The sequence below is a fragment of the Mauremys reevesii genome, linkage group 1 (assembly GCF_016161935.1).
Source record: "Mauremys reevesii isolate NIE-2019 linkage group 1, ASM1616193v1, whole genome shotgun sequence".
NCBI lineage: Eukaryota > Metazoa > Chordata > Testudines > Geoemydidae > Mauremys > Mauremys reevesii.
Window position 1 is genome coordinate 242,808,110 of NC_052623.1, and position 27,757 is coordinate 242,835,866.

At 39.7% G+C, this 27,757-nt stretch overlaps 1 protein-coding gene across 34 annotated transcripts in view; it reads right to left on the reverse strand.

Moving 5' to 3' along the window:
• The window catches only part of SOX5 (SRY-box transcription factor 5), an 862,257-nt gene that overhangs the window by 772,041 nt on the left and 62,459 nt on the right, over nucleotides 1–27,757 (reverse strand). Inside the window, exon 2 of one of the 34 annotated variants that reach the window (XM_039543731.1) lies at nucleotides 23,625–23,714. The exons of the other annotated variants lie outside the window; for them this stretch is intronic. The gene's annotated coding sequence lies outside the window, so the exon portion shown is untranslated. The remainder of the gene's footprint in view (nucleotides 1–23,624; nucleotides 23,715–27,757) is intronic. 34 annotated transcript variants of the gene reach the window in all.

The following is a 27,757-nucleotide window of genomic DNA, read 5'->3' on the forward strand; positions in this document are numbered from 1 at the left end:
AGCATCTCTTTCAGAGATTGAAATAGGGCAAATAATGTTTACCCGGGTAAGTTCACATCTTTTGTTAATGAAGCAAAACTAAAGCCTCAAAAAACAATGATGCACTTCTGAGGTATAAAATATCTGCTGATTTGACTCCAGTGCCACTGTGTGCACTGAGGGCCCAAACACTCTGAAGTGCTGAGAGCCCCAAGCAAGTTGCCTCATGGCTTACTGAAGTCCACAGGAACTGAAGCTCAGCATCTCCTGGGAGGAACTCAGCACCTTGCAGGATCAGGCAGAGTGACAATACAGGGAGTCCTTGACTTTACAACGTTTGATTTACGACAAACGGCACTTACGATGCTTCTGAATCGACACCCTGATTTGACTTATGACAACTGGTTTCGACTATATGACGCTCAGTCCCACAATGGAGTGGATTGCAGTTCCAAGTTACAATGTTTCGACTTACGACAATTTTCAGGAACCAATTGTGTCATAAATCCGAGGATTGCCTGTAGTACCTTTTGGTAACAGGGTGGACACGGTGGAGTGGGAGTGGTTGCAAGGAACATCAGGGAGTTGAGAATCGTGGCTTTATAAACAACAAATTCCCCTGTTGTTCAAGAGAAAAATGCACTGAAAATGTCTGTCCTTTGTCAGCAATGATTCAAGCTAGAGTGCAGTGGGAGATTCTAGGAATTCTGTCATCCTATTCACTTTTTCTAGCCACCCTGTTTTTACACACAAGGATTATAATAAAAAAATCTGACATACAGGAAGGCTAGCAAGATACTGCACTTTATATCCTGGCTTCTGTACTATGACATGGCTTGGTGTTCCAAAACTTTATACCCCTGCCATGTGGCACTATGTCTGGGATCAGCACCCACTGATTCTAGTGGTTACTTTTATGCCCTTAATTTTTTTCAAAAATAGCCCGTAAGAATGAAAATTAACAATGTTTAGCACTTAAATCTGAGAATCAGAAAGTGCTTTTATGAAGGGGACCAAATACTGTTATCCCTATTTTACAGAATGGAAAACTGAAGCACAAAGAGCAGGAAGAACTCAGCACATGTAAACAACTCACTCAGTAGGAAAATGGATCAGTTTTCTCCAACCTTTCCTAACAATGAATCACACAGGAGGTGGCAAGGGGTTGCTACAGGAGCCTTGACATACAGACACTTACTAGAGTGGGTCAGTCACCACTAGGTGGGTATGCTATTTTCCATCAGTCTTTGGACAAGTCTCTTTCCACTCATAAACCTAGGTCCTAGGCTATGGCAATTGTACCACTCGTTTCTTCATGCTCATTTTTTGACAAATTAGGTGGCTTCCTCTTCCCTCTCCTTTTCCCCCTCCATTTTTCATTGGTTTATTTTTCTTTCAATGTTTTTGGAGGGACTGCGGGGAAGTAATGGCAGTAACTCATGCTAGGGAAGAGCATGCAATGTAACACACTGAGTGGATTGTGTCCCCCTCTGGTGGCCAGTCTATATATAAAATAAAATAGCTAACAGTCACTACCACTACCAACTCAGTAAGCTACCCATTCAGCTCTACTGGTAGAGGCCTGTGGGATGAAAGTCCCAAGTTCAATCCCCACCAACAACTCATGATGGGAGTTGATACAAGGTTATTTAAATAGTAATGTTATTTCCTCCTCAAACCTCCCACTCATCTGCCCCTTCCACATTTTCTCCTATGATCCCTGCCTAGGAGTCACTAACAAGTCAACTTTTATAAGCATTTACAAATTATTTTAAACTTTGTTCTCTATTCCAGACAGGCAAAAATACCCCAGAGAGTCTGGCCCAGGCTATTGCCACAAGTCACAAAAAAAGGGAAGAGAAAAAATGAAAAAAACCCAAACCCACTGCATCCTGCCCCTCAGAGGTGCACACCTTCAGTGTTGTATACAGAGCATTTCTTCACTCCAGACAACAGTACAGCAAGAAAGAGCTGGGGAGTCCCTTCAAGTTGGTCCAAACCTCCTACCAGAAAGCAACAGGATTTCATGTTTAGCTTAGTTCAGCCAGCGGAAGAAAAATAATCCTAAAATTACAAAGTCCTTTAAGCTGTACTCAGTCCTTCCATTTCCCAGTTTTCCCTTGTGTCCTTACCCAGTGGCTGGGTGAATATTTCCTCTCCCTTGACCCCTTCAAGACTTCTCTCTCAGCATCCTATTTAGATCTCTGATTTAAGGAGTTTTAGTTAAACCTTCTCTGCCTACTAAGCTGTTTTAATATTTTGAATTTATTTATTTTTCATTTCCACCCAAGGCTCATCTACACATTGCTTTAGTCCACACCAGAGGGGTGTCAATTTTTAGTCCACACTAGAATAGCCTGCACTAACTGACCCACATGTGGACTCTGCCGATGTGCACTACAAGTTCCCTAATGCGCAGTAACGTAGTCCCATTTCAAAACACTACAACATTACTGCATAAAGAACTTTTAGCATGCGCCTACAGGATCCACTCAGGACAATTAGTGTGCAACAAGCAAGTGCATCCTAGAATTTACACACCCCTAATGTACACTAACGCACCATGTAGACAAGCTCACAAACTGGAAAAATTAAGAATCTCTTGGTGAAGCCATTTTAGAGAGCTTCTGAGACCATAAAAAAAAAGGTTCAAAAAAAGTTTCTAAATAATGTTTTAAATATTTCTGTAACGAACACTTGGTAAATCTGAAAAACAACTTAACATTAAAACGTCTTTCCCTCAGTTTTTACCGAACTACTCTAGAAAAATTTCACCCCGGCATGAGATGCAAGATGCAAAATTTCAAGAAGTTTCTTTTAGTTGAAGTGGAGCTAGAGGGTTGAAAACCTGGCTTGTAACAGGAAGCTAGATATGATCTTAACTACGTACAGTAATTTATGTTTCTGATTATATGAGTTTTCATTTTTAGAGATGAGCACAGATGGAGGTTATTTGGATTTTGTAAAACTACACTGCTCAAATTCTATTTTATCCAATCCCTTCCATCTTTTATCTCTCACACACACACGCACAATTTTGGAGTGAAGATCTGGGTGGAGATGAGAAACCATTATAAGTTACAGTACAAATATTATATCTTTATGGTCCAAAGCAGAGCAGTGTGTGTCACCCTTGTAAGTTCCAGTGTTTTGACCATTATGGTAGAATAAGGAAGTATTGGAAAGGTTGGTTGGTTTGTTGTTCTGTTTGTTTTTAATAAGGGATGGCTTGTTTATATAGTCCCTGTTTTGGCCACTCTCTAATTTTGATCCTCTTCTACCAATGCTCTAAAATATCTGTTTGATGCCTATTACATAATCAGCAAATGCCAAAACAACTAGAAACAGTCTGTCCAAAAGAGAATTCTTTGCACTGAGCTTCCACTAATTACTAGTGTTAACAAAGCCAGCAGGCAGTCATTCTACACCCTATGGATAAAGCAGACTTTGATAAAGAGATGACGTCCTCTTTCAAATATCGTTTCTGGGTATGAAAAGTGTTGGAGCATAAATTCATTTTTATTTTACTTTTCAGGGTGATATAGTGGAAAGACAGAAATCAAGCCTCCATTAATGCAACAAATCCTTAATTTTTTAAAAAATACCAGTCATCTATGGAAATGCTGCACAAATCTGCATCTTGCCATAGTGCTGCTGCATTGTTTTTGGCTATTACTCAAGAACATTGTAGGAATTAAGAGAGAGATAAGGAAAGGAGTTTTCATTTTTCATCTGAAAAGCCCATCTGTATTGATATCAGAAAAGGGTGGGGGGGGGGGGAGCAAAATGACAGCCACTGGCCTGTCCTTTAACCTTTCTAACAGGGCTGGTGGCAGCAATGAAGCTTAATCAATGCAATGGAAGTGACATTTTGCAGTCAAATCAAATTAACTGGAAATGAAAGGAAAATCTGAGGTCCAACCTAAAGGCTGTTCCCTCTTGCCACCGAGGTCATTGCCATGGCAACTAAACACTACAAATGTGTAGAGTAAATCCTTAACAAATCTGTAGAAAGCATGTCCAATTCAATATGATGGTTTCTGTCACTGTACTTTATAGCTTTCAAAAGAAAAGAAAAACCCCACACACATCTTACACTGAAAGTAACAAAAAAGAAGTTCAGTCAGAAACTAAGCAGTACAACAACACGGTTAATCTATCCCCTACTCCAGGGAATAGAAATATTTGCACTGATAGGGCCAGCTATATAAGAATGAGCGGATAGTTAAAGATGGAGACCATGTTAAGTGGATTAGAGCATGGAAAGTTGTGTTTACCTGTCTTGTTTCAACTTGAGAACTGGTCACTTCTGAAGCTTCTTTGGATCACTGTAAAAGCATTTAATACAGAGCAGATTGCTCATGGCTGTCATTCCTCTCAGCTTCAAAGTTATTTCCCCTCACCTCTCTGCCTTGGGGTGTTTTGTTTTTTTTGTTTGGTTTTTTTGGATGGTGGAAAGAAGAATGTATTTTAGGGCTCATGACAACTCCGGACTGATAGCCCTGGCGCAGACAGAGACTAAGCGAGCTTCCCACCTACCTGCACACAGCTTCACCAATGCAACCTCAGGCTTTGTCTGGAATGCTCTCCCCCACCACCCTGCTATGTTGGCACTGAGCAGTCTCTTCTGGACAGACTGTCAATCAAGTTGAAATGTGTAGCTCATGGAATGGAGGTGAAATAGTTATAGGAGAGAGGCAAAAATACCCACAGAGAACTAGACTGAGATTGCTAAATTCATTTCACACCAAAGGGCTATTGGAAAGCAGGTCTCTGAAGGGAAAAGAAAAGTACATTTTAACCCATTTTGCCATCTCTCCAAATCATGTGCACCTCTCTCCCTTTTACAAATCACCACTCACACTTTGAGCTCTTTCTGACACCCATGCAAATGCCCGTACTTCCCCCACCCCATCACCTGTGCACACACCTGTATAGAATTAAAGATCATTACGAATTCCTGCCAACACTCAGAGCATATTTCACCCTCCAACTTAAGACCATTTAACAATGAAAGACCATTTAAGAACCACATCAAAATATAACACCCCTATGCTCACTCTCATTTCTCTGGGTACCTGTTTAGTCCTAAATTCCTATCTGCACATCCAATGGCAAAGAAGAGAGTCCAACCAAAGTGTCAGGAAAATATTTTTTTCTGTACAATGAGGTAGTCTTAACATAGTGAGCTTTGACCTTTCCCAAACTTGTCATTTATCTAAGGTGGCAACCATTATCCTCTCCTTGGACACATTGGAATTTTGAGTCTGTTGCAGTGATGCAGTCACTGTGCATTATGGAAGAATTCAAGAGATTATATGCCCTGGGCCAGTAGAGGTTGGGAGTATTACAAATCAGATGTGAGGTGACATTTTCTACTCAAATACATACAGCCATGGGTCATCACACACCTTCCTGCATGAACAGCAATACACACTAATGAACTAATTTCTGGGGGGAAATGGTTACTTCCCAAGTGTGAGAACAAAAGATCGCTCTGCTACCTCAAACCACAATAGATTCTGTTTTTCCTACCACCTTTTGCTGCAGTTTCATCTTTTCCAGACAGTGCTTGTACACAGCCTTAAACAGAGCATCTTCAGACAAGGCCATTTAGTTGGGAGCTATGTGTGACATTTTCTACACTCATGTGGACATTAATACACAGAGAAGCACACAGTATTGTACGCTGATCCGCAAACCAACACTTCTGATTATGCATATGCAAAGATGAGTATACAGCAGAACCCCAATTATCTGAAAGTAATGAATTTACATGGAATTTATTTGGCTAAGCAAGCAGCTCTCAGATAAAAGAGAAGTCTTCATTGTAACAAATTAATACTGGTAGACATAACCTAACTTTCGATCATAGCTAGGGTGCAAGGTGTTGGCTTGTCCCCAACCCATAAAGAGCCAACAGCCATACAGTACTCTAAGTCTCTTCCTAGGCACAGTTTTATTTCCCAAACATAGACAAACAAACACAAAACAGTTCTTTAGCCCATCCTGGGATTCTCTTGGTCCCTCCTGCCTGTTGCAGGACTCTTCTATGCTTTTAATTGAGCATCACCTTTCAGGCCTTTCTCCTTGGAGGGCCTCTGCCCCACCCCCACCATCCAGCCAACCCACCCGCCCCTGGGCAGATTTTCACCTCCTCCCCTCCCAGGGAACAGGAACCTGCATCTTCTTTACTGACAGCCTCTTTATAATCCCAGGGGCTGCTCTGCCCTCTTAATTGGCCAAACTAGCAGCACCTGTTCCAGCACAAGGGAGCTGGACTTACTTCCTTTAAAGGGGTCACCCTGTGACTGAGGGTATTCGTATTAGGGACTTTTATTGCAAAAAAACCTTGTACAGTAATATTTACACCCTGTGGGCCGTTTCACATGTCCTTTCTTTAACCCTCTAAATGCTGCAATATGCTATATCTATTTCCCACTAAACATTAATTTGGCTGGCAGTCTGGAAAAGATGTCAGTGCTGCAAGAGTTAAGGGGCCAATTTATTATAAAATATGCCTGAGCTTTGACTCAAAGCCACAGAAGACCATGGAAAATTGATTTTCCATGACTTCTGTCATGGCCTCTTACAAGCTTCCACGGTGCTAAAGCCAAACATATTTTATTGAATCAGGTCCTACTTGAGCAGCCATCAGTAAATTAATTTATGGAGAATGGAGCTGCATAGCTCCTGGGACGAGGACCCAGAGCTACTGCTGCATTTTAGGAGATGGAGATGTTACTCTTCTACCCAAGCAAGCAAGTTGTCTCCTGATCTTTTCAATGGCAACCTCATGTGTTAATTCCTAAGTGAACACTTCATTTCAGACCATCATAAACTAAAATTCTGAGCAGTCAAATAGGAAGTGTCAGTGAAATGCAACTGGGATGAGAATAAGTGAGTCTAGGCACCTGCATCCCAAGCACAGACTATCAGAAGATAATCCAATATTTAACCTATAGGTCTTTTATGTTTGTTTTGGGTTAAAGGAGATAAGCCATGGTTTTATCTAGTAGGATCTGCTATATAATGGATCCATGAGTAGCTAAGATGAGGAAATACAAAATACACTAACTAAACACAGAAATCAAACACTGGAAAAATAAAGATTAACACTAGCAACTCTAACATATGATAGTCACAATTCCCAATAAATTAAGAATCTACTCTTATTTTCTTATTTTTATTGGTAGCTGCTTATTCAAAACCCTACAGAATGCAACAGACAATGACAGCCCTTCTATAGTGCTTTTTATTATTATTATTACAAACCATCCTACAGATCTTTATTTTAGATACCTTGATCACATCTCCTCTTATTCACCTCTTCTCTCAACTCAACAACAGAGATGGTCAAAAAATGTTGGACAGAATATTTTTCCATCAGAAATTTCTTTTTCATCAGAACCCAGAACTTCCCATGGAAATATGTAAATTCTGATGACATTTTGTTTTAAAAATTTGGGGGTGGAGGGGAAGTGTTTTGATAAGGTCAAAACATTCAATTTCTACATTTTTGGAACACATGAATGGTTTGATTGATTGTTTTGAAACAACTTTTTATTTTGAAATTTCTTTTATTTTATTTTTAAAAGGTCAAAGTCAAAATGATTTGTTTTAATTTTATCTAACTGAAATGTTTTGATTGACCTATTCAATGGAAATTTTGAAATTCTTTGTTTTCATTCAAATTTGGAAATTCCAGTTCATATACAGCTCTACTAAACAATGTTAACATTTTCAATCTCTCTTCATATTGAAGTCTTTCTAAAACTCATTTTTGTCACCCATGTCTCGGTCCCCTCTATTCCACATAGAATAATAATAATAAATCTAAGTGAGAGCAAAGCTTTAATTTGTGTAATGGTATCAGAATATTTTCAATATTCTTTTACATTCATGAAGACATGTTTTAATATTTAAGTACTGTACAATCATGTTATCAGGCAATAATTTTCTTATTTCATCAAAATCAAATGTGTACTTGGGGAATCATTACCAAAGTATATAAAAATGTGAAGTGAAAACAAAACCAGCAAATGGTCTGAGTAAGTAACCCTACTGCCTTTGTTACTCATGTTAGTTCTGCATTTATCATTTGATTTTCTCCAAGCAACATAACCATTTCATCCTGCATCCTTGAATGAAGGCCAGTTAACAAAAAAAGGTAGATCGTTAATGACACACCAGTATAATAAATGATCATTAGAAGTAATAGGTTAAAAGGTCAATTTAGGCTGATCAACAGAAAACTGTGAAAGTTAACAATGAAATCTATTAGATTCTGGAATAGTCTCTCTAGGGAAGTGATGAAAACTTAATTGGCAGGGATATTTAAGTTTAGATTGAACAAAAGGAGAGAGAGAGAGAGAGATACTGCAGTTCATAATTCTGCACTGAGAAGAGAATGAAGCAAATGACCTACTAAGTCATTTTCATCTCTAATTTCTATTGTCCAGAGTCACAGTTTTTCCAAAAGTGATTAGAAATTTCTTTTTTGTGCCCAACTTGAGACACCTTAAAGAGGCTAGATTTTCAGAAAGTGCTAAGCACCAGCCCTCTGAAAATTAGGCTCCTGTAAGGTGTCTCAAGTTGGGCACCCAGAATTAAAGGCACTCAAAGTTACCACTGACTTTTGAAAATCATGATCCCTTGCCTCACATGAGTGAACAGTCATGTGCATGAAGTCAGGGGGTTTACACAAGAGTAATGGCTAGGCTAGCTAGCATGAGTAAGGAAATCACAATCTGCGCCCATTATATTATGCCTTTCCTATCCTAAAACACAGCTAGACTGCATTGAAGCATGTCTATGGGAACCTCTCCCCTTCTACTGTAATTGAATACCAAGAGGTAGTTGAAATTTTAAAATAAAAAGCTCGAAGGACGCCACTCTCACAAAGTCAGTGATGTGGCATCTAAATGAGACTACCCAGAACTGTATCTTAGCTGTTTTGTGTACACTACACATACGGGTTTAATTAAGCCATAAAAAAAATGAAGGAAAAAGAAAAAATAGGATACAAAAGGCAAGGGAAACTTCTTCAGTAAGTTAAAGCACTCTTAATAAGTAACAACATGACATTAGTCATTAAGAAACAAGAACTCTAAATAATGCATTCAGAACCTATAGATCTAAATCAGAAGATAACAAAGCCTCATAAATCTGTTTGTTCATTAAGTTAAAAAAAACTCTAGACTTTGTGTTGCTATCATGTCAGCTGGCACCAAAATGTACGCAATTTAGTGTGACTACAAAGTGAAACCCATAGTCTACAATGGCAGGGTTTTTGATCACGCTAATTAACAGCCATTTTGTTTAAAATAAACAGATACGACTCTAATTGCCTTTTTTACATAAGAAAGGGAAGATCTTAAAAGTGAAAGCATGTAAAAGGAAAGATCAGACAGACGCCTTTCAGACTGATAAGCAAACTCTGTGTGAAATGCGCACAAATGAAGTTCGAGACACTCTCTGGATTGACAGCAGGGAGAGTGCAAAGCAAGGGAATGAATGGCTTCTAGAGGTGAATAGGCATGGCCACATTTTCCTTCCAGTGGGACAATTAGACACGGTTGAACATTCTATCCTCTTTATTTTCTTCCATCTGTTTTATGAGGATCCATTCCTAAGTAGTTAAACCTTCTCTAGGCCCTAACTTGCAACAATACCACCTAATTCTGTGAACTCAACAGATCTCATAAGGGGTCTGGTTCGTATTTGGGTGGGAGACCTTCAAAGAAAATCCAGATTTTGCAAGAAGAGAAGTGATTTTGAAGAAGGCATTATAACCTCTGTTTACACTTAACCAATGTTCATGCCAACTTCAACATGGCCAACTTCAAAATGGGCAATTACATTTAGTCTAAAATGAAACCTGGAGTTGCTGTTGAAGAAAGTGTTCTTTCTTCTCTGCACCCAGATTGTGCAATGTTACCACCGGTCCCTTACCCCACAGTTAAAGCTGCATTTCAGTAATGGGCAATGCAATCCCTATATACACCTTGATCCTTCAATGAGCTCCACACAGACAGAACCCTGCCCCCCCACAAAGCGCATTGCAGAATGGGAGCTACAGTCTGTAGCATACTTTTCTGTGACAGTGTCCAAACAAAGATCCCAGGGTGCTTCATAGGAGCATTCTGAGACTTAACATCTCAGAGGAGCTCTCTCTCTCTCTCTCTCTCTCTCTCTTTTTTTTTAAATTAAATAAAGAGAGAATGATTACAGCTGGTTGGAAAATGGTTGCTTATTTTCCCCACTGAAAATTTTGCCTTTTCCATGAAAAATTGGAAACAAAGTTTTTAGCTGGAAATCAAAACAAATTTTTGGAAATGTCACTGTGGTGTCACATAGGAACTGTAGTTCAGATACCTCACACCCCCACCCTCCTCTGAAGACTGGGCTCCCTGCAGAAAATACTGCAACACGGGCTATGGAGAACACATCAAGACTGCCCTTCCCTAGCTACACTGTCTCTCATAAAACACTGAGTGACAGTTCAAGGTCTCAGTCTTAATCTTCAAGACACTCAATGGCCTGGACCTAGGGTATCCGAAAGATCCCTTGAAGTTCTGAGATGAAGACCAGGGTCAACAGCTCCATTCCTCAGACAGAATGGTACTGTCTACCATAAAGATAAAACTTATTTGTACAGAAGACAGAACTTTCATGGTGGTTGGTCTGAGGTGGTGGAACAAACTCCTCCAGGAACTAAGGACCATCACAAACCACACCACCTTCCACACAAACTCTACCCCTCAAAAAACCCCAAAAAAACAGACACAAAATTCTTCTTCTAATGTCAGGGTGAGAAAAAGAATGTATTGCATGTGAAAGATGTGTAGTTACATTGGTTAATGCACTACTGGAAGGCACTGAGATATTACTGTGATGAGTGTAGTATGAGAATCTACATAGAACAGAAAAAACTACATCTCCATTGGTATAGGATGGTCTCCAGTTGACCATAGGAATGTCTAGACGTGGTGCATGCTGGGAGATGTCCTTATTAGGAGCCCTGCTCTTAGAGGAAAAGGGGCTAATGACACACCTGAACCAGAACTTGCAGGAGGCATGATGGCAGCATTTCTGAATTTAATTATTTTTTTATTTTCAGCAGAAAAGTTTCAGTTCTGGGGGGTGTTCTGTTTCTGGATGAAAAGTTGAAGTTTTCCAAAGAAAGCAAAAAATCCATTTATCCAAAACCCAATTTTCTGTCAAAAAGAAGGTTCAACAGAAAAAATTCCACAAATTCTAATGAAGATTAAGTTAGAGAATAACTTCATCACAAGAGCAGTTTTCATGGCCTTTAAACATTTTGTTAATATAACTATGAACATCAAGCTCACTTCCCTTTTGAAAATGAGCAACAATATATATTTTAGGGCAATTTTATTACTAGTCAAACAGTACAAGGTATTGTGCTATTGGTTGGGGATCCCAGACTGAATGACTTGAGTTTTCAGTTCACTAGCCCTTATAGACTAACGCTTGGCTAATTTCATTTAGAAAAAGCCATGTTATTTTTCCAATGCTAAAAACCTGCAGAATCATAAAACAGCAACAGTGTCATTGCCTGAATGTGAGAGACAAAGATTCAGTAGTTTTCCAAGAAGCACAAGCCAAGTTGACAGAAACGTGCCTGAAAGAATTACACTGTAAAAAATTAAGTCATAAAAAGGAAAACAGGATAGATAACAAATTGCATATCAGCATTACCTTAATACCAGCATAACATCAACAGCAATACAACAGAGGACAATGAATGTTATGCATTCAGGTGGTAAATCCTCACACTATGGCCACAGCTACGCCTTTAAATGCAGACTCTTATTAACATATTATATTCATTTTTTGCTGAAGCTTAATGGTAGTGAATGCTTTTAGTAATCCTGGTGGCAAAATCTGCCCTTGAATTCCGGACCAAAAAAAGTGCCAACGGAAATCATTGGCAATTTAGGAAAAAAAAAACAGGAGTACTTGTGGGTTTGGTTCTGTTTTACACGAAACTAGTTTCTCACAGAGCAGCAGAGCTAAAATTACAACCATGATCACTAGGTTTTCCCTGGATCTCACACACACAAATCAACCTCTTTCTATCCACCAGATGAGAATTCATTTTTTGTGGAAAAAGGTCAAAGAGAGTTTGGCCTCTGCACTCGACAGTCATCCTTGATTTAGATTCCAAGTAAAATCTTCAAAAGCACCAAATAATTTCAGAGCCTATATTCCAGTGACTTTTCAATTAAACTTCAGCTTCTAGTGACTAAGTCATTTTTGAAAATAGGACTTAAGAGCCTTTGAAAATTTTATCCACTGTTTTGTCTTAACTGGGCACAAAAGGACATGGTTTTGATAAACATAACCAAATTCCACAAAAGAAGTGTAAAATGAACACTCAAGTCTCACATGCCCATTTCTCCACTCCTCCACCACCACCCCCCCATTACCCCATAATATATTATAAAAGGGCAAGTCCACATTACACTAATAGTTGGGATATATGAATCTAGATTTTACCATCAGATTTTACTGTGGCTTCAAGCAACATTTTTTGCATGGCACAATGGGTGAAATGACACATTTGCCTCCAAAGACTCAACTACTTATATTAATTGTCATCAAGCTTCAAAAGGAGACAATTTAAAAAAAAATCAACTTAAGTTGATTCCTGAAGACTATGTTGAAAAAAATCAATTGCAAACGAGAATTAAATCCAATTGCAAAATACGTGTGGTTTTTAGGACATTTATAGAAGGTAGCTAGAAGGTAAGCCCTAGAAAGTACTTTTAAATGTAATTCAGTGTTAACTGTACATAGTGCACATGCTGATTTCAATGGGACAATCTCCCTTACTACAAAGTGTGGAGACAATTAGGCGCTTAAGCAGAACTGGGACAAGAATGAGAAAACTGAAGGTGATTAACAATAACAAACATGATAATATCTTGCATTTACATAGATACTCTCATCCCAAAGGATTTCCAAATGTTACAACATACACCTCTGCAGCAGAACAGAGCAGCTGTTGAATAGCACAGTAGAAAGATTACATGGCAGTTTATGGCTAGAAGTGGAGTATAACTTAACCAACATGCAAGGAGACTTTTAGGTGGGCAAAATATGAGCTGGAATTTAGCCAGGACACAGAAGCTAACATCCCAGTCTACAAAATATGCCATGGGCTCTTTAACGATAACTGGAACATGTCTTGGTTTTATTTTTCTCCCTAAAGATAGATCGAAACCCAAGAAGTAGTTTAAATTTGTTTTCATTCCAGTACTGTAAATATGCTCTTCTGAAGTTGTATTGCACCATAGTGATCTTTGTCAAGTTTAACATGGTGACTTTTACTGTAAAAAAAAAAAAACTATGCCTATTTTTGTACTGACCACTTTCATATTGTGCTTGAATAAATCCAACTGGATGATACACCCATCATAGTATATTTTAAAATACTGGAATAAAACTAAATTAGCACGTTGCCTTGTGCCATGAAAAAACCCTATTTTCATATCAAAAGTATAGATGAATATTTATTCAGTCATGATGACTGACAATATGTAAATTATTAGTATAGAGAAGAGGTATATGTAGGGAGAAATTAACCCAGCTATTATATATTATTATAAAAAATACCCAAGTGAGAATATCGCACAAAGCCAAGAGAAGCAGCGTTAACAGTGATATCTGTTACCAAGATATAAAGGTAACAGATAAAATCCTGAATATCAGATTGAGAGAGTTCCTACACCAGGATAACAGACACTGTACTGAACAAGAAGGAGCCTTCTAGTCTCTCCTTACTTCTTACAGCACCCTCTACGGGAATTACATTCCAGACTCACAACTATATTGTAGCCAACTTGACCTTATAGGAACAAACCACATGGACGATACACAGCAGAAGACAGACTCCAATCATTCTACTCAGACATTTTGGGGGTGCAGATATACTACTAGATGGGGTACTTTCCCATCAGAATTGTATTGACAGCTGTATGCATAGCGAAAAAAAATATATCCAGCTTCTATTTGGATTCACAAAATGTTGAATCAGAGACTCAGGTTGTCCCTTGAACTCTATACCACACTACTACCTTAACCAAAGCTGATTCTTCTTCTCTTCCTGTAGTGGTTAGAGAACCTTCAATAAGTGTGAACACATCGTTCTGCACTTAGCTACTGAGCATTACCACTAACAAGGCCTTAGCAAAATGGATCATCCTGGCCAATTCTGCTCGTTAGTCTGTTCACCTCAGGGTTCCATTCAGGAGTCTGAGCTACTCCCACTCACACACACAAAGTGACCAGTCATGTGATGCTAGTTTTGGTTTTGTTTTAGAGTCAAGGATTCCATTTAGTTACATCAAGTCAAAATCTGCCTCAGATCTATAAAGCCAGCATTCAATCAAGTCAAAAGAGATCTGAGAACAGAATTTGGCCATTTGAGTCAAGGGCTATTGTACCCTCTCGTCTGACACTGGACACAAAAATAAATTTAAGGGCACAAGTCAGACAAATTTTGTGATTTTTAGATGCAGCATTTAGGGCTTGCACTAGCTGGTTGGGTTAGTCTGACACAAGACTTTAAAAGATCAGTTTTTCTTAAACTAAAAATAATGTATGTACCGTTGCTTTTAAGTCAATTGTGTAATCTTTTCCTCTAATCTAGAATATTACTTACCCCGCTTAAAACTGTGTCATTTAAATTAGAATACTCTAAATATTTTGGCTTTCAAATGTTCTTCATTTAGAATTTAAAAAAGCAGGAATATGTACTGTTTGAAACCATCTGTGTCATTAGATCGCATCATCACATCATGATGCAATGTGATGAGGTTTCGCAGGCGCCAAGTGAGCTGCAAGCAAGTGTATTACACAAAATAACCAGGGTAAAAATTACAAGTACCAAGTTCAGCAGCTAATGTCACAAGCCTTCATATTAATTACTTGCATGTTCCAGTATAGAAAAATCAAATCGACATTGACAGGTTTCAGAAGCAGATTTGCACCTTTATGTTTAAGATTTATAAAAATAGGTTTAATCACACTGTTCTAAAGCACATCTGTACAACACATAAATTAACAGATCAACCCAATAGCTGTTAAAGGACTCCAACACAATCTCAAAAGGAGTCAGAAAAGCTCTTCCCAAAAAAGGCCACAGTCAAAAATCACCCCCTTCAAGGAACAACCTGATCAGAAACCACAGAAGGACCTTGTAGCATGCTCTTGTGTAACTCAACAGTTTGCGCCTTAAAATTTAATTTCAGTTTTTCCACTGTTTACCAAAATTAAAAGGAAGGAGATATTCTGGCATAAAGCTACTAAGTGTAAGCACAATTTCCTGAATTCTATTTAATTCCACAATTAAATGTGGCAAAATCCCTAAACACAAAATAGTACACACCTGCTTTCATTACCTTTTCTTCTCTTGCATTCCACTTGCTGAATGACATGCACTCTGAAAGGTGACTAAATATGTTTAAACTCAATAAAATTATTATTAGTTATATTTACATAGGACTTTTCATACTAAAAGGATCCCATCAGACAGGCATGACTTCTTAACTACTGAAACTTAACCACCTCTGGAGTGGAATCCAGCAGCTGATTAATAGTGCACAGCAACCCTACAGAACACTACAGTTTAGGGTGGGAAATAAAGTAAAATATTGACCCAACTGCAACTGAATTAACCAATTGACTAAAATGACTCCAAAATAGACATTCTGGTCCCTCAGGTACACAATATGTTTTAAAAGTAAGCATCCTGAAGGAGATGACTATACAATCTGCCCTATGCCATATGGCCTGATGCCAGGAGTTCTGCACGACCTCTGATGGGCTTCCAACAACATTTACATGCACCTAAAAATGATGGTTCTGCCCTTCAACACGCACATGCAGCTCCCACAGAAGTCATTGACAGCTGTGCCTGTGAAGCTGAGGGCAGAATTTGGCCTTATGGACTTCGTTATCAAGGAGACCAAGTGAGCTCTTTCAAGAGCTCAGTAAGTTTAAAAACCATCTAAGAAAATGTGCCAGTGCTACAAAAGGAATTAGAATGCTTCAACAAAAACAAGTGCACAAAAGTCAAGTTTTAGTAGTTGTAGTGAAGTTACTTAGAACAAATATATAGCAGAGAAATCAAAAGGAAGGTTTTTTCCTAATAAAAATAATCTTTAATTCATACTATGTCAACATTTATTATTATTATTATTTTAGGGAAGATGGGTTGCGCTAGATATGGTGTGTAAATCTAAACTTTGATATTCCTGACACTCAGTTTATTTTGGACCTTTAACACTATTTAAACACAGTTTATTGTATAGGATATTAAAATCCCTGCTTTGCAAAAAGAACAGCTTTTCCTTGTTACATTAAAAAAATGAATGAAGAGCTAGCGATCTTCCTGGCATCTTCACTTCCTCACTGTATTTAATTTTATTTATTTTTTTTGGCAAAGTGAAAAGGGAAAACAACTGCCCAAGATCAAACAAGAAGTCTGTGGCAGAACCAGGTATAGAACCCAGGTGTGCTCCTTCCCTGCCCTAAGTTTTAGCTCACAAGAACATCCTTACCCTGTAAATAGTAGTGATGCTGCAATGTGGGATATTTTGCAATTCCATGCTAATACTGGTAAATTGATACAGTTGAAGAGTGCAACACTAGAAAATTAAAAGCATCACTGATTATTCATGTGGCTTATGGAAATGTAGCACAAGAGTACTTTATTTCATTTGACACTGCTTAGTTTCCCCAAGGTGCTTGTGATGTGACTTCATAAGGTACTTAAATGATTTTTGGGGAAGTAAATATTGATCAGTCCTAGTCAGAAAATACCTTCAAAACCCTTGTCATACTGTACCACTGTGTAATTTGGGATTTTCGTTGCCAGATTCTGAAGGGGAAAAGTGTGGGATGCCATATCCCTGGTATTTTTGAACACTAATCACTGAACACTAGGCCAAATCCCCAGCTATTATAAATCAGTGTGGCTTCAGTGAAGTCACACAGATCTACATCAGCAGAGGATCTGGTCTTGTTTCTTTAAACAACTGGAAAATGTGGTTTCAGTCCTCACCCTGATGATGAGAACAAATTTTACATCTAAGCACTGACTACAATTTGGCCTGTAAATTCACATCAGGAAATAGAAATAACATTCTTCTAAGTTATCTTGCAATTTTTGAAAGTTTTTAACATTTACTGACTGTTCTTATTTCATTTCTTTTACTGTCAATGAATTTGCTAACATGCAAACTATATTTTAGCTTCTGTATTAACCTCTCTAGAAGAGCTGTGTACTCCGAAAGAAAGTTAATATACATACAAGGGAAAGCTTGCATGCAGGGCCAGATTTTCAAGAGCTCAGCAGCCATAAGGGAAGGAGAACAAGCTATACAGGTATAAGGCACTTTTATACTGGTATAATTGCATTCACTCTAGAGGTGGTACAGATATAACTATAGCAGTAAGAAATCACACCCTTAACCAAAATAATTATTATAATAGTACAAAAAACTGTATATAGACCAGACCTTAATTTTTATTATTATTTTTTTTTTTTTACACATTCCATGGTGCCAGGTTCCCAGCTAAAGTGACACATACTCCAGTAGACCCCATGCTGACTCATGCAAGAGCCATTCCAGTGCCTTTCCTCCCTTCTCCTTTGAAAAGAAACAGCTTTCATGTCTGTTCTTTAAACACCACCTTGTTTGGATTTAAGCCCCCAGCTCTCCTCCTCCCTTGCCCCTCCAAGTTATTTCTTGTACTCAAAGGCACAAGCTTCCAGTAAAGCCAAAGCAGCAAAGAGGCATCTGTGAGCATAGCTAGTTCTCTTTAAACTTCCTGTTTCGGTGCAAATTCTATATGGCTATTCTGGGACTGCCATTGCAGCACAAAAGAAAAAAAAATCACCAAACATTCTGGGTAATCCCCTTCTGTCACTTTTATTCTTCTGACAAATACATTAGTGATGACGTGTCTACTTAGGCATGGGATTGGGCAGCAGGGTGTTCTTTATTTGCAGCTAAGTCAGGAAATGAGTAATAGATTTCCTCTGCAGTCACACGGGTGTTTTAGACTGATTGAAAAGAGCCTTGCCCTGTCAATGCTTCAGCCTTGTTCCGAAAGGGACTATGAAAGTGTGATGTGTTGTTAGTCTTCACATGCTTAAAGCGTTGAATACTTATTAACTAACTAAACCTCATAACAGCTCTGGAAGATAAGTAATTATCCCCATTTTATAGATTCAGAAACTTAAGACAGGGACAGGTGAAGTGACCTCCCAAAGCCACATAGGCAAGTCAGTGGTGGAGCCAAAAGGAGAAGTCAGAACTTCCTGATTGTCTATCTTAGCTTATTTTCCCTCAAAATTTCCAACCATTATTAACACAAGTTCACTTCCTCTGCTGGTAGCAGTGGTGGATTGTTAGTGTAGACATTCAACCTGCAGGTGGCTTAATTATTCTATCATCTAATCTTGCTTAGAGCAGGTCCAGATGATATGGTGAGAAAAACACAAGCAGCCACCTATGCTCCTTCTACACTAGGCTTCCTACCATTAGTCCCACTGATGAAGATGCAATGGTGGGAAATTTTAGAAGGGAAAATGTTAGTGTAGACCAGAGGTTCTCAAACTGTGGTCTGTGGACCACCAGTTGTCCGCAAGCTCCATTCAGGTGGTCCATGGATAGTTCCCTCTAAGGTGTACGCCTGAGCGGCCGCACACATGACAATGAAGGGCCACCCACCTAAATCAGTGGAGCCACGCAGGCATGGCTCCACTAATTAGGTGCCTGGACCCTGGAGAAGACGCACACGTAAGGTGGGGTGAGAAGAGGGTGTGGGGGGGAATTTGGGATGTGCAGGGCTGTGGTGGCCAGAGAAAGAGGCGACTTTCCTGAGCTCCAGGGCTGCAGCTGCCAAGGAGAGATGGCTCTCCTTCCCAGCCCCAGCTCAGAGGCTGCCGCGACCGCAGAAAGAGGGCACATCCATCACATTAGAAAGGTAAGACTACTGATATCAAAATATGAGTTGTGTGCTTTTATTTGTAGAACAAAAATTTTTGTAATTATTAAGGTTTTTTTTTATATAGCGCTTTCATCCAAAGCACTTCACCATAGTTAGTTAACTGTACAAACGACATTTGGAAAGATCATTAAGTGGTCCACCGAGAGCCTCGACAATTTTCAAGTGGTCCACGAAAAGAAAAGTTTGAGCACACTGGTGTGGACAAAGCCCGTAACTGCAAATCTTGTGCTCATGTCTCTAGCCCATGCTGTCTTTCCGGGACTAACCTTACATTTGAGAGAACAGCTCAGTCCCTTTCTTCCACAAAGCTGAGATTGCCAGCCTATCTGACAATTAGGGCCAAAGGTTTACACCAGTAAATTTCCCTCTGTAGAAAAACTAATGCATGGAAAGGGGTAAGGCCCAATGAAATCTGGGACAAAAATGAGTTATACAAATTAATATACAGTGGGAAGAGTGAAAAAGGGAAAAACAATTTTGAAAAAATAATCAATGTTTAAGTTATTTTAGTTTTGTCGGGTTTAAAATGGATCGCTTTTTTCCAAAGATTTTGATGATATTTTTAATCAAAAATCACTGGAAAGGCAAAAATTTCAATAACCATTTCTATTCCCATTTTGACAATGCCTCTGATTTGAAAAAAAAAAATCAATGCTACTGGTCAAATTTTTCACAAGCTTTTTTTTTAAATACAATTTTCTGACAAAAACAAAGTTAGCATTAAAATTTTTGAGTTGCTTTTAATAATGAGCTATCCTCTTCTGGGGAAAAAATAGTAACTGACAATGGGTGTGTATACAGAGAACTGCACTACTACACATATAACAGCATCTGTAGTAGTGGATCTGGGAACTCATAATTATGGAGCAGCCTTAAATTAAGCCCTTGCAGTCTGAGACGAAGCCCATTCACCACCCTCATGTGCAGATGGCCCTGTAAATGCCTCAAAACCCAATGAAACATTTACATCATTCCACACCCAACTGCAGATGTTTTCTGATAATAAATTAGTGCTGCCTAGAACAATAATAAATCATCCTAGGCCAGATCTGCAATGGCAGACATTGGCACAGCCCCACTTAAGTCAATAGATTTATGTTGATTTACACCAGCTGAGGATCTGGCCCTATGTCTTAAGCTGATCGCCCCCCGGCCTGATATTGTATGTAGCAATTTGGCTACTCATTTACTACCTCTACATCTAAAACCCCTAGCTGTACTTTATGAACATCTTTTGAGGCTTTTTTGTACAGGGTCTTTTTTTTTTTTTTGGTCCTCATCATGTCATCTAGATGGTCTTTGTGTTTAAGATTTATGTTTGTGTTTAGGATTTCAATGCAGCTTTTGAAGTTAGGCACTATGTTTTTTCAGTGTCCACGCAAGCAGACCAAGTATCTATGACTGCAATGCTGCTTCTGCTTCAGTTTCCATTTAGGAACATCTTTTGCAATTTCACTTTTTTTTTTAAAGTTATGTCAAATGTAGGACTCATGACATGTGTCAGATTGATAAACTTTGTGATTAATTGTTTCTCAAAAGAACAGGTACAGCTTCCCAATGCTGCTCTGCAAATGTGCCTCATGCAGTCCTAGAGAATCTCTACAGATGAGAAGATCGTTTCATTTTCCACACTCACTCTGTCCTAGTAGCCTTCACGGCTGACACAGCCAACTTGGTCCCTGCTGGGTCTGAATTACTACTTGTTTTCCTGGCAGAGAGGAACAGCTGTCCCCACAGCAGTCCTCAGAGCCTTGGCAAAATACTAACATGTTAATTGGAGTTGGGGGTGGGGGATTGGGGGAAGACAGCCTGTTCAGAACCCAAGGCCCTCATGGATCTAACTAGCCTCACTAATGTCCTTAAAGTCATTTCAGTCCCTCCCCCTTGACCATGGACCTGAGAAGATTGTGTCCCTCTTTAATTAATCAATCAAAATAAAAATCACATGTTAAAGTATGCATTTTAAAAAAGTACTTTTTCCTGTCTTAACAACTCAGCTTCTGGAATATGAAATAATTTTCACAACTGGTGAACTTGCTTTTCGTCAAGTGGCTTCCTCTCCCCTATCATCTTTCTGGATTTCACTCAAATTGAAGGCCTGATTCTCCACTACTCTGCACCTTGTGCAGTCATTCACATCAGTGCAAAGTGGGAGTAAAAAAAACTACCAAATATAACGATAGCATTTTAAGCCCATTTTACACAGTTTGTAAATGACTACAAAAGGTGCAAGGACTATGGAGAATCAGGCCTTTAACTAGACTAGTCTACTATAGTGAGTTTCACACTGATTCTCATTCACTACCACAATAGGCCCAAGTGTTTCCAACAGCACAGAGGAATCTTCACTCAACCCCCACTTCTCCCTCTATCACTAATCTCCCGTCTTCCTTTTATTTCGCAGCTCCTCACATGCTCTGTTTATTCCCAGTGCCTAGACTGCCTCTCTCCCTACTCCACCTTGGATCCTCTCCAGTCAGGTTTCTGCCCAGTCTACTAAAGCTGCATTCATTCTCATCCTCTTCCTTGCCAACTCATTCTCCTTGATCTCCCTGCCCCTTGTTACACTGTCAGACACTCACTTATCTTCGAGAACCCCTCCCCCAACTTTCTCTGACACTGCTCATGCCTATTTCTCCTTCAACTATGCCAACTGCTACATCAGCTTCAACTTCAGTGGGTTTTGTCTCCCTTGGTGCTCCCTATGGATCTCTCTGTGGACTTTCTCCATGTTGACCACTCTCAACCCAAGCTCTTTGGGGGAAGGGATATTTTCTTTTCATACCTTTTAAACTGCCATGAAAAACAAGGCAGTAAAAATAGTAGTTTTTATACTTTTAAACCAAGAACAAATATTTCCATTACTACCAGCGCAAATCCAACATTTCATAATTCCATGCTTGAGCAAAACTCTCATCAATTTAGAAGTTAGCACTGTTTACAACTTTTCAAACTTTTTCTTTGAAAACAGAGAAGCCCTACATTTTGGGGCTAAAACTACCTGTAGACAAGCTAATGAAAAGGTAGAAGATTAAAAAGATGATTAAGCAAAATGATTGAGAAGGATAATTGTCTTAAGGTGTTCAGGTACCAAGGTGATAGGCACAGTATAAAAATTAGAAGAATAGAAAACAATATAAAATACCTCATGTACCTCTTGATTCCATTGAAGTCAATGGCAAAATTCCTCCTGAGTAACACAAGATCAAGAGCACACACCCAAACTCTGTGCATGAGGGGGTGGGGGCAAAGGGGTAGATAACTGGATCTAGGACTCCATTTGTCTGCCTGTCTTGTGTGTGTGTTGGGGTGGGGGAGGGTTCTGGTTACTATTTCCCTAGATTTTTTTCTTGTAAAAAATTTGCATACCCTTGTTTCCATTTCAAACTGCTATTCTGAAAATCCACATAGAAAACCTATTTAAAAAGAAACTCTCCAAATTACTAGCAAAGCAGAAATTCTCATTCTCGATGACTCGCTCGTGTTATTTCCGTGTACATGCTGCTGACCTGTGTTTCTTTTTTTCTCCCTTCCCCCTAGAATGAAAGCTTGACTCTGGACTCTAGTCAAAGGTATCCTCAAGGTTTCCTATGCTGTTCTACAAAGGGATGAGCAATCAAGAGAATGATGACCAGCAGTCTTAGGAGTTTTGGGAGAACCAGAAAGATGAGAGATATTTAGAGATTCTCAAACTTAATTGAGTAAATTAAAAAAAAATAGAGGTTGGGGTCTCCAGAGGGAATTTTCAGATTTCTATCTTTTCTGCTGGAGAAGTGGAATCCAGGCTGCCTGATCTGAGGACAGGGCATACATAGCTGTGATATATGTATATAGTTTTACTGGAAAATTATGGAAGGGTTAAATTCATCCCTGAACTAAGGGGCCTGACTCTTGTGATATTACCATGAGTCTTGCAATATTTGGTGTCTTTCTTAAAGCCTCAGCTCCTGGAGTCATGCAATTTCATAAGAATCTCCACTTTCATTTTTAATAAAGGCAATACACATCTAGGCATCAAAGTTATGGATAAAAGCTTGAAAAACTACCAAATATAAATGTGACTTTAATATGACTTAAAACCCAGTAGGTTTGTATTAAGGACCCCAAATGTATTATTTTTAAAAAAATATTGATTTTTTGGCCAACCCCATAATTCTGACCTGGCATCTGGACCTATATGCCACTTAAGTCCCACATAAATTCATGCCCCTCAATAGTCCCCACTAAGCTCAACGGGACACTTCTGATAGGTGTAAAGTTGCTCACATGTTTAAGTGTTTGCAAGTTTGGGCCCACAGGACTTAAATGAGATGTAAGTGATATAGGCCTTGCAGTGCCCTCTGCACCCAAAATAAACTGAGAGTTTAAGGACTGCTAGGTTCCACATTTTGTTGCAGCATTTTCTGCACATTCTGATAACTTCTAGGTTGGTTTTGCTGTCTTTTTCTCCATTTAACTAGAGAATCTAAAGTAGCCAGCAGTATCAGAGTGTGCTACAAAAATAGCCATCCCATCCCCCTTTCTAAAGTTAGAGGCAGAAGACATCTGTCAGAGAAGTGCAGGAAAATGGAAAATTCAATGACTTACTAACCTACCAGTGGGATGTCTTGCTTTTTCACCTCTCCTTTCATCAGATTTGTTCACTCCATCTCCATACTATTCTCGCTCACTCTCTCCAGTTCTTACTGTGAAAAATACCATCACATTTTAGGGTCTCAGTCCCCACCTCTGTTCTCTCTCAGTGAAATTACCTCCTGCACATACGGTGAGCATACATTCTGTGCTCCAGTTATGCTCTCAAACTAGGGCTTGCATGGGACTGTAGTAATGCCTACGTCTGTGTTGGCTCGCTGCACAGGGCAGAATTATACACTCTAAGCCAAAATATGCTCCTATTAATGGCAAGGGAATTTTATCACTGACTTCAATGGAGGCAGGATCAAGCCCTCTCCTGCTTTTTCTCTCCCCTACTAATAGCCTTCCCCATGCTCTACCCCCACTCTTGCCTCCCCCTAATGACAACCTCTCTGAGTATCCCCTTCTCACATGGTACCTTCTTTCCCCCACACTTCTTCACTGGAGCTCACTCTACTCTCCATGATTATAGCATAGGAGCATAAGAATGGCCACACTGGGTCAGACCAATGGAAGATAAGATACTGAGCTAGATGGACCAACAGTGGCTGGTGCCAGATGCTTCAGAGGGAATGAACAGAACAGGGCTATTATTGAAAGACCCATCACCCCGCCATCCAGCCCCAGCTTCTGACAGTCTGAGGCTGAAGGACACGCAGAGCATGGTTACATCCCTAACCATTTGGCTAACAGCCATTCATGGACCTATTCTCCATTGTCTCATCTAATTCTTTTGCTTTTACAACATCCCCCGGAAATGAGTTCCATAGGCTGATGGTGTGTTATGTGAAGTACACTTCCTTATGTTTGTTTTAAATGTCCTGCTAATGAATTTAATTGGGTGACTTCTGGTTCTTGTGTTATGTGAAGGTAGATAACACTTCCTTTTTCACTTTCTCCACGCTACTCATGATTTTATAGACCTCTATGCATCCCTCCCCCCCCTTTCTTTTCTGAGCTGAACAATCCCAGTCTTTTAAATATCTCCTTATATAGAAGCTGTTTCATACCTCTAATAATTTGTTGCCCTTCTCTGTACCTTTTCTAAATCTAATATACCTTTTTTGAGATGGGGTGACCAGAACTGCATGCAGCATTCAGGGTGAGGGCATACCAGAGATTTATACAGTGGCATTATGATATTTTCTGACTTGTTATCTATCCCTTTCCTAATTGTTCCTAACATTGTTAGCTTTTTGACCACTGCAGTGTCCCTCCTTCCACAGACTCTACCACCATTAGCTGCTAAGGAGAGAGAGAGAGAGAGAGAGGATGAAGGGTGCTCATCTTCTCCCCTCATATGCTAGCCGCCTGGAAGCTTAGCCTCTTCCTCCAGTGAACTGCCCAATCCCTGCCCAGGCAGCCCAGAGGGAGAGCTGCCTCATCGACAAGAAGCCAGCTAGCCTGTGACTGACAGGAAGCTCACAACTGCCTCAACAGCAGCAGTGGAAACTCAGGTACTGCCACACTGACAACTCATGATACATTTTCAGGCCTAATGATCAGTTTGCATTTTGGTAGCTAGCTTCACAATAACATGGTCTGGACATCTAACTTTAAAAATAAATGAAAGCAGAGATTAACAGCAGCACTTCATAGTCCCATAAACCAAAGTTTGAGTCCCAAAACCTGCATCTCATCCCTCTCGGATGTGAATGGAGAGAATTTCACCTTTGATATCCAATCTCATTTCTATTTAATCCTTTTCTCTCACACTATCAACGTTCAGTTAAACAGAAGCTATGCGAACCAGCACCAATGCTTTAATAGCTCCATCCCTTAACTCTCTGTATTCTGCTCTCAGAGGAGATCTGTACTGTGGTGTCTGACAGCCACCCACCCACTCACCCACAGACACATTGTATCCAGCCCACTTGGAGAAGAATACAAGATACACTGTCCCTTAACACAAGGAAATGTACTATACAGTCAGTAATTGTCAGTGAATATTACCCATCCAAGAGACAGCAAGGAAATCTCTGTCACAGAGTCAAAAGCATGAAAATGCACTTTTTTAGTCCTTTGCAAGAAAGAAAGAAAGACAGATAGATAACAATTCTAATTGAAAATTAAACCAAGAGGCATGATACTAGCGAAGTATATTTATTGTGTTAACATACCATTTGTCTTCTGGGCAAGTTACTAAAAGGTCATTTGTTCTTCATGGCAAGTGTTGAAAATAGTTTATGTTGAGGGTCTAACTTAAAGGAACAATGTCAAAACCCTCAGGCCCAAAATGACCTTTTTACATCAACATAGAGATCTAAATCTTGTACTGAGGATAGTGGTGATGTTTACATTTGGCTTCTCTCCCCTCGTTTCAACTCCCCCTTTCAACATAAAATACCTCACAAAAGAGAAAATGGACTGCAAAGTTAATGCACTTACTGTATGCCTCTAAATCCTCATGCCCAGCTCCACCATTGCTGCCCGGTATCAAAGGCAAGAGACTCGCTGATGTGGCAAGTTCCCAAATCTCTCTCTCGCCAAGTAAAAGGGTGGAGGAAAGAGAGGAAGAATAGAAAATGCTAGTATAGCCGCTTGGAGGAGAAGGAACATATGATACCATATGTTTTGGGAGGTAGAAGGAGACAGGGCTTGACTGGTTCTTGCTTTGAAAAGTTAAGGAGACTTCATTCTGCTAACTGAGAAGAACAGTGGTTCTCAAACTTTTGTCGTGGTGATCCCTTTCACATAGCAAGCCTCTGAGTGTGACTGCCCCACACCCCCGCTTATAAATTAAAAACACTTTTTAGATATTTAACACCATTATAAATGCTGGAGGCAAAGCGGGGTTTTGGGTGGAGGATGACAGCTCGCAACCCCCCTGGAATAACTTCGTGACCCCCTGAGGGGTCCTGACCCCCAGTTTGAGAACCCTTGGAGTAGAGCAATTTTTGGAGGCAAGAGGCCAAGCTGTCTCTCAGAGGGGCCTGGCTGTTCATAAGGGGAAGGACCACAAAGTTGGGAAGGTGATACTAATGAAATAAAAGAGGCTGATACACATGAAAGAGTAAATTCAAGGAAACGCAATAGCTCAAAGGAGTGGCAATGCATTTGGAGTATAAAATCCAGACCACCCACGACAGATTATCACTATTCCATGGATATTCATGCAAAATCAGCCTAGTGCTCAAATCCTGATCCTGGCAAGATGCTGAGTAACCTCAACTCCCATTAGACCAAGAGCCTTGTGTGATCAAGCCCCAGGACAGAAGAAATACCACAAAAATGGCACTAAGTGGCACCTCAGGAAAAAAAGCCAAGGTCTGTACAAGGTGGGTGAGGCAGTATCTTTTACTGGACCAACTTCTGTTGGTGAGAGAGACACGTTTTGAGCTTACATAGAGCTCTTCCTCAGGGCACCTGTAGCTCAAAAGCTTGCCTCTCTCACCACCAGAAGTTGGTCCAGTAAAAGATATTACCTCACCCACCATGTCTCTCTAATAATCTGGGACCGACACTGCTACAACAACACTGCGTACCCCAATGGAAGTCTGTTTGCAGTGTTGTTGTAGCAGTGTCAGTCCCAGATTATTAGAGAGACATGGTGGGTGAGGTAATATCTTGTGGAGGGAAAGCTTGTCTCTTTCACAGAAGTTGGCCCAATACAAGCTATTATATGACAGAAGGTCTGTATACACATGGAGCCTTAATTACCCATTCACTCCCAGAGATGGTCCCTCTAGGTCAGGCCTGAGTGGCGTGGCAGAGTAGGGGAGGTTGTACCACTGCTGTCTATACTATACCTGCTTCACTCTATGGGTAAAGAGAGGCCTTCTGCATCCATGGCTGTCAATCCAATACTTTTCACAAACACTAAGTTCACTTAACAGCATGTGTTAAAATTTGAGATTCCAGGGAGCATGCTGAGTCCTCCTGTCACAGACTTCACAAAGAGGGAGTTCTAGGCAGAAGGTATACATTATAGGCACAATCCTGCAAGGTGAAAGTCTCTTGTAAAGTAGTATTGGGGGAGGGAGGGAGGTTGCATCACCTTTCAGGAGGCAGTTGGCAATTTGCAAAATTTAAGTGCAGAAGTAGTCTCAAAAAGACAAATTGCATTTTCCTGAATACCCAGCTCTGGCTGCCA